Raw genomic sequence first — 7,114 nt, forward strand, 5'->3', positions numbered from 1 at the left:
CCACAACTTTACTAGCACAAAAAACCCCGTCCATTTATTTTACTTGAACAAGCAGCTGTTTTTTATGTGCATTAAAGCTATATAAACATTTAACAGTGCAAATGCAAATTCCTTGCTGAAAGTTTAACCAAAAAACATTTCCAGTAGAAATGGGCTGACATATCCTGAGCATAACCATGTATAGAACATTAAACTGCAGTGTGCCAAATAAAAAAGTCAAATGTGTATTTTTTGGACCATAAGGTGCACGGGATTATAAGGCACATTAAGCGAAACAAAGCAGTCAGATAAATCAAACTTTATTCAACTCATACTTCTTGCTTCCTCCACTTCCGTACCATTGATTCATTAATGCTGTATTCTATCACAGCTGCTCTATTCCCATGTTGTTGCAGTATATTAATGACTAACCTCGTATTGTGGATGGATTATCTCAGTTGTTCTCCTGACTGAAGTTTGGTCCGTTTACAGCATCCTGCCATGCGATTGCATTTGTCTCTAACCATCAGGAACCTTCACGTTAACTTTTATTGAGTGGAAAAGTGTTAGCATTCATCCTCCAGCTTCACTGTGTTTATGTTATGCTAACATAGCTGTGTCACTAGCGATCACATAGCACATCATTATCATTATATACCACCTAGCCCAACTTCAGTAACCCTACAAACGTCACTGCTGTTTAGTTTCCTGTCTTCATTTATGTTGAAAGTGATAGCAGAGCTGTACGTTTGATTTTTTTCAGAACTGAAATGTGCACATGAATGATTTGTGTTTCCTCTGCAGGTGAAGGTAGAAAGTGTGTGTGAGCTGAATTGAGCAGCATGGATCAGTGTGAGGACAGAGAGGAGGGAGTCCCTCCCTCTAAAAGCACTCTGTGTGGGGAACATGAGAGCCAGACCAAAGCTCAGAGGTGAGATGACCATCTCTGACTGTCCATGACTCTTCTCCATGTCACAACTCAGCACTCACATCACTGCTCCATCATTATTCACAGGAACCCACCTGGACCTCCACCCAGCTCTGTGTCCTTACAGAGTGACTGGTCTAAAGATGCTGATATTGACTTTAAATCAGGCGTGTGTCATCCTGCAGAGAGGTAATGTGTGTGTAAATGTTGTTGTGACTCAGTGTTTGTGAATAAATCCTCCATCATGTTTAATGTCAGCTCAGCTCTGTTTCACACACATTTCTATGTTCATATGTGCAGCGCTGTGTGTTGGAGTGTTTCCACAAACACAGCAGATACTCAGAGATTATTTTTAGGAAGGGGAGATGTTCTCAAACTCTCTGTCCTAAAACTCTTCACTCAGTCTGATCCCCACTTCCTGCTCCTCAGCAGTGCTGCCATGTTCATCAACCAGGACAGAAATGAACTGAACTGTTGTTTCCTCATCAACTTCTTTCTGTCTGCTGATCTGTAGTGAATAAAAGTGAAACGTGTGTGAAAATGCAGCTGTTAATAAACCAGTTTAGTTTGTTAGATGAACGTGTGAATGTTGCAGTGTGCTGTTAAACAGTAACATAGTAACTGTGACGTGTCCTGATCTGACAGTAGATCATGTTTGTGTTCTTGGTCACATCACACAGGTCAGCTGTTCACACAGTGTTCAGCTTTATAGGCTGGAACAGTTTGGAATAATACTGGGAATAATGGTTCTTATATAGAGCTTTTCTCCTCTGAGCACTTTGACACTCGCCTCATTCACACATTTATACGAGTGTGTTTCCTCTTTTCCTGTGAGTTTCTATATAAATGATAACACACTGTTAGTGGCTCACACTGCGACTGCATCTTTCATTGTTAATCTCACCTTCAGTGTCACACAGACAGGATCTGATGAGCTTCTTGTTCCTATAATGAAGTGACTGATGAAGAAAGCTCCTTTCTATGGAACGCCAGGACTGCCATAATGAATTAATTAAATACATCATTAAATAATTAATTAAAATTGGAAATAATTAATTAAAATGGGAAATAATTAATTAAATAAATTTTTTAGAAGGCGTTTCTGCACACCAACAACCGGCATGTTGAAACTAACAGAACTGAAATTTGGAAAAACCCTGTTTGTGTGTCACCAAATACCGTTTTAATATTTTTTTAGCCGAGAATGTAGCGGTTTAATCTTCAGATGTCTGGTGGGTTTGTCAAGATAGAACCTCTTTGCAAAAGTGCTTCGATGATTACACAGTAATCACAGCTGACACTGACTTCATTTACTGAGGTTATATTTATCGGTTTTTTTATTCCTGATGTTCTTATGTGTCCTACGTGTTTCAGTTGCCAATTCTGAATTATAACTATCATTAAAAACATGTTCAAGGAGGAGAGAGAGCAAATAAATTCGATTAACAGCTGATCTTTGGGTTTTTGTTCAATAATCAGCGTGACCTGTGTATAAACGTATAAAAGAGAAAACGTTGGTGTTTCCGTCATGTAGTAACTGCTAGATTTAACTGTACAAAGGTGGTTCGACACTATGAAACACATACAGACTTCATGATGTTGGGCTGATGTTTTTATTGTGAATATTAATCATGAGGGTAAACGGCCCTGTACACCACGGAGCAAGATCAGCATATCCACGATATCTTCAGCTCTCTGAGTTAACCCAGAGTTTCCCGGCTGACTAATCTAACGGTCATCTACGAATATGTCACGGGTCATATCAATATGATTTTACAGAAAAGCATCCTTATTACTGCCAACTATTCCAGAGACGTGGAAATCTACAGCATAAAGAACACAAAAATATAGCAGTCTAACGCAACACTGTAACAGAGATGAACCGTCAGTTTGTCGCAGATCAAAGTGGAATAAAAGTGATTGGTTGAACAGGTGTTCATGATCTGTGTTATCTGCATTTTCATCAGCGTAACAGACTCAGCAGCAGATTAAAATAACAGTTATACATTTAATAAATCACCAAATTAATACATGAAACGATCAAACCTGTTCTGACAATTTGAGTTTGTGTTCCCTCAGCTGCAGACTCGCTGCTGTTTAAATGTTTGAGAGGAAGATTAGATATAAAGCAAACGTCAAACATAGACTCAGTCTGCGTTCACATTTGATATGAGGCCAGGACGTTTAGTGGCTGTGTCCTGTTTTAAGATCATACATGTAAAATTGTTGTCTGACCTCCGTCAATCCAGCCGCTCAGAGTCCGTGGTTACCATGGTTACTGCATAAGCAGCTATAATGTAAACATTACGCAGCATGGGTGTTTATGTTTTTCATTACGAAAGAACTGTCTGAATGGTTAACTGACGTTAACTTGGATAAATTATAGTTAAGGAGTATCACAGATAACGCCCACGGAGCTGTGTGACTGTTCACCACTACACTGAAATCAGTAGGCTATTACTGAAATACACGTGCTATATCATAAACTATGATACAAATAGGGAGGTCCTACTAACATGTTTAGTTTTAAAGGACACCTTCCTGCCTTTAGTCTCATTCATGAGCAGTATTAGTTTTCTTCTAACATCCAGAAGTTTGCACGATGTGTTTCATAGTTTCTAACAAGCCTTTGACAGTTAAACATAACATGACCGAAACAAAAATAACAATAAATAACAAATTATATGTTAACCTCATTTATTTTCAGTTAAGTAAACTCTAAAAATTCTAACAGACAGCTGGTGGTTAGAATACAGTTGAATAACTATTAAAAAACAGATGATATAATATTTCTGTCCAGGTTGATGAACCTTCATGATGAACACGCTGTTGCAAACTCTGCTCCTCTCGGTGGAAATGCGCCTTCTCTTTCCTCTTTGTATAAAACATTTTAAAAGTCAGTTTAATCTCAAAATTCACTGTTAAATCCAAAACACACTAGATAAAGAAAAGCCAATGGTTCAGTCTAACACATGTGCCAGTGAACCATTAAACGTCTGTAAAACTATGCAGTTATGAAACGTAACTGTAAACGACCACGGCAGACCCAGTGGCATTTTAACCATTCTTTATTAGTACTTGACGGTTGATGCTCACAATACACATAGAGCTGCAGCTCTCCCGCTGCCCGCTCAACATCACCACAACAACAACGCCAAACATAGGACCCAGTACAATATTTAATTTGGCGGGGCATGATCGGGGATGCCGTGCAGGTGCGTCCGCCTCCTCTGCACGGCGCCGCAGGCCACGCCCCGCCACAGTAACTTTAACCTCAGCCAAACCGATTTGCTCAGTTGTAAATAAAACAGCAAAGTAAACGTGACCCGACAGACAGAACCTGAGTGAATGAAGTCCAGTGGCTGGCTGCCCAGTCAAACTGTGACTATCACCAGGTAACGTGGGCGTGTTTCTTGAATTAGCAGCAGGTGTTAAACAGCTGACAGGTGAGGAGGAGGATGCATGCAGGTAAACTGAGGACCTGTTGAGCTGATCGCTGGTGTCATTGGAAAAATGTCAGCTCGTTCTTTATGTTACAGAAGCACAGAGACACAAGACCAGGCGGAAAGAGACGATCATTCAGTGAAAACGAGAATCTGCGAATGCAACATGTGGAACACGGAGAGTGGAATATGTAAACAACCCCCCCACCGACTCATCCCTTCCCTAAAAACTAACAAACAAAAACCCAGTTAAGATGGAACACCGGGGCTGTGAGCTCGGTGCACTCTGCATGCTGACTGTTAGCAGAGCTAGTGAAATCTCTGAAAACATCTGAACACTTTTGCAAACATGTTCTATGTTGGCAACCTGACGAGACATGTGAAGATTACGCCACAACATTCGCGGCTAAAACACTGTTAAAAGTGTAGTTGGTGACAGAAAAACGGGGTATTTTCAAACTTTACACCACCACCATTGCTGCCTGTGATTTGAAATGCATTCTGGGATACCTGGCTGCCCCAAGTCCACACAAGCAATCGATTATCTAGGATCGACCTGTCTTGACTTACTTTGCACGGCAACCAATCAAATGTTAGAGAAGCTGCATGGACAGCGTTAACCGCGCCCACTTAGTGTGATGGGTGAGGTTGACAAATAAAATGATTTCAAGGTGAGAGATGAAGGGGAGAAAAGTGCCAAAATGAATTAAATAAATAAATCATTAAATAATTAATTAAAACTGTCAATAATTATTTAAATGTGTTATTAATTAATTAAATATGTCAATAATTAATTAAATGTGTCATTAATTAATTAATTAAATGTGTCATAAATATTTATTTAATTAATTATTTCTGATTTTAATTAATTATTCCCAGATTTAATTAATTATTTAATGGTGTATTTAATTAATTCATTATGGCAGTCCTGGCATTCCATACCTTTCAAACATGAAGCAGTGATCCAGCTGCTGTTGGCAGCAGGTCGACCACAGTGATGTGTCTAATCTGCAGACAGCTGGATCAATGTGACAGATCAGGAGTGCAGGATTCATTCAGAGGAGTTTACTACACCTTACTGACTCTGGTGATCTCACAGTGAGAGTGAGTGAGTTTGTTCTACAGTGTTGATGCTGAAACAGTGAAACACAGTCCTGTGTTTGAATCCTGACCTTTGACCCTGTAACAGTCATTTATTCTCTGGTCTGAGGGTCTCAGCTAGAAGATGCTGTGAGATATAAAGTGCAGCTGTAACATGTAGAGATTTGATTAAACTGGATTCTGCAGTGAACGTGAAGCTGGTGTAGTGATGCGTTCACTGTCCTCAGTGTGTGTAGGACTTTTGCTGCTGTATGTTATACTGACTGTAGATGAGACACTGCTGCATCATTTAGGCCTGAATACACTGAGCTGCAATCATGTGATCAGGAGGAAATGAGGGTGTGGATCAGCTGATCAGGACCATTGATGGGACTCTAGAAACCTTTGTAACTTGTACAAATGAGACTGAACCAGACTTCTGTTTGCTGCTTAACATTCACATGCTGATCAAAGATGAGCTCAGATTTCTATCAGAGTGTTTTCACTCAGTTATTATTGTTCAAGGTGAAGAGATGTCTCTGATAACATTGGAGCAGTTTGGAAATATGTGATGTCCTGATAAATTGAGCAGATATTTGAAGTTTACACATATTGTGTCACAGAAAGAGTAATATTTCAAACTTTTTAGCCGTGCTTCTCCTGTTTGCCACATTTGAGTTTTGGAAGAAATGCATTCTGGGATATTTGGCTGTACTAAGTCCACACCAAGTCACCACCGATGCATGCTCGATAGAAGGGGAGGAGCCAGAACACATCCAGGCATTTGGAGCGTACTTTGAATTGGAACAGTATTTGGTGTGCGACCGATGGCATTTCACAAGTCTATAATAATGCGAGTACACACAAGTACACACAAGTTACTTTAGAATCAAAGTTCAGTTAGAAAAAAATTAGAAGTCATTCAGGGAATTATGATCTTTGTGTTTTTCCAGAGTCTAAAACACAACAAAGAAGTGTCAGTGATCAGGATAACAGTGGAAGGACTCTGGAGTATCATTTGTAATATTGATCATTTTGATCTCTGACAGAGAAACTACAAATACAGATGCAACAAGTGAAGCAGCAAAAGTGACTGAACACAGCTTTTAGAGGCTAAATTCACATTTCAATAATCAAAGTGGCCTCATTTATATATATGTATGTGTGTGTTTGTGTGTGTGCGCGTGTGTGTTAGTTTGGTACAATGACAACCAATCCTTCCTGATTCCTCCACAGAGTGGACCAGCAGAGCTCAGAGGTTCCCAGTGGTCAGTCTGCCCAGCAGCATCAAACACAGCTGGACTCCATATTTATGGTCTGTACATGTACAACAACTACTTTTAATATTAATTGAGCTATTCGTTATAACGATATATATTGGATGACAATATAAAAACATCTATCGTTTCATATTACGCTATCGTTTGTTTTGTGGTGTCGCAAAATAAACTGTTTAAGGCAGGCGTGTCCAAAGTCCGGCCCGCGGGCCGCAATTGGCCTGTTTTAATTGGCCCTCAAGTAATTTTATAAATAGAATAGAAAATGGCCCGCAGTTCAACTTTTGCTTGAGTGTATTGCACTTCTTAGTTTTAACACCAGGGGGAGCTGCTGTTGATCTAGGCAGTTGCTCCACCAAAAAGGACAATCACAGAAGAAATTTATCCCCAAGTTACCAAACATGGCA

General features: G+C 39.7%; 1 long non-coding RNA gene across 1 annotated transcript; it reads left to right on the top strand.

Annotated features, from left to right (window-relative positions):
* The first annotated feature begins 852 nt into the window (after positions 1-852).
* On the top strand, positions 853-6,907 carry LOC102082748 (uncharacterized). The gene is made up of 3 exons (XR_267925.4): positions 853-910; positions 995-1,096; positions 6,667-6,907. It is a non-coding gene; the product is annotated as an uncharacterized LOC102082748 (long non-coding RNA).
* The last annotated feature ends 207 nt before the right edge of the window (positions 6,908-7,114 follow it).

This window comes from Oreochromis niloticus, unplaced genomic scaffold (assembly GCF_001858045.2).
Source record: "Oreochromis niloticus isolate F11D_XX unplaced genomic scaffold, O_niloticus_UMD_NMBU tig00000238_pilon, whole genome shotgun sequence".
Taxonomy (NCBI): domain Eukaryota; kingdom Metazoa; phylum Chordata; class Actinopteri; order Cichliformes; family Cichlidae; genus Oreochromis; species Oreochromis niloticus.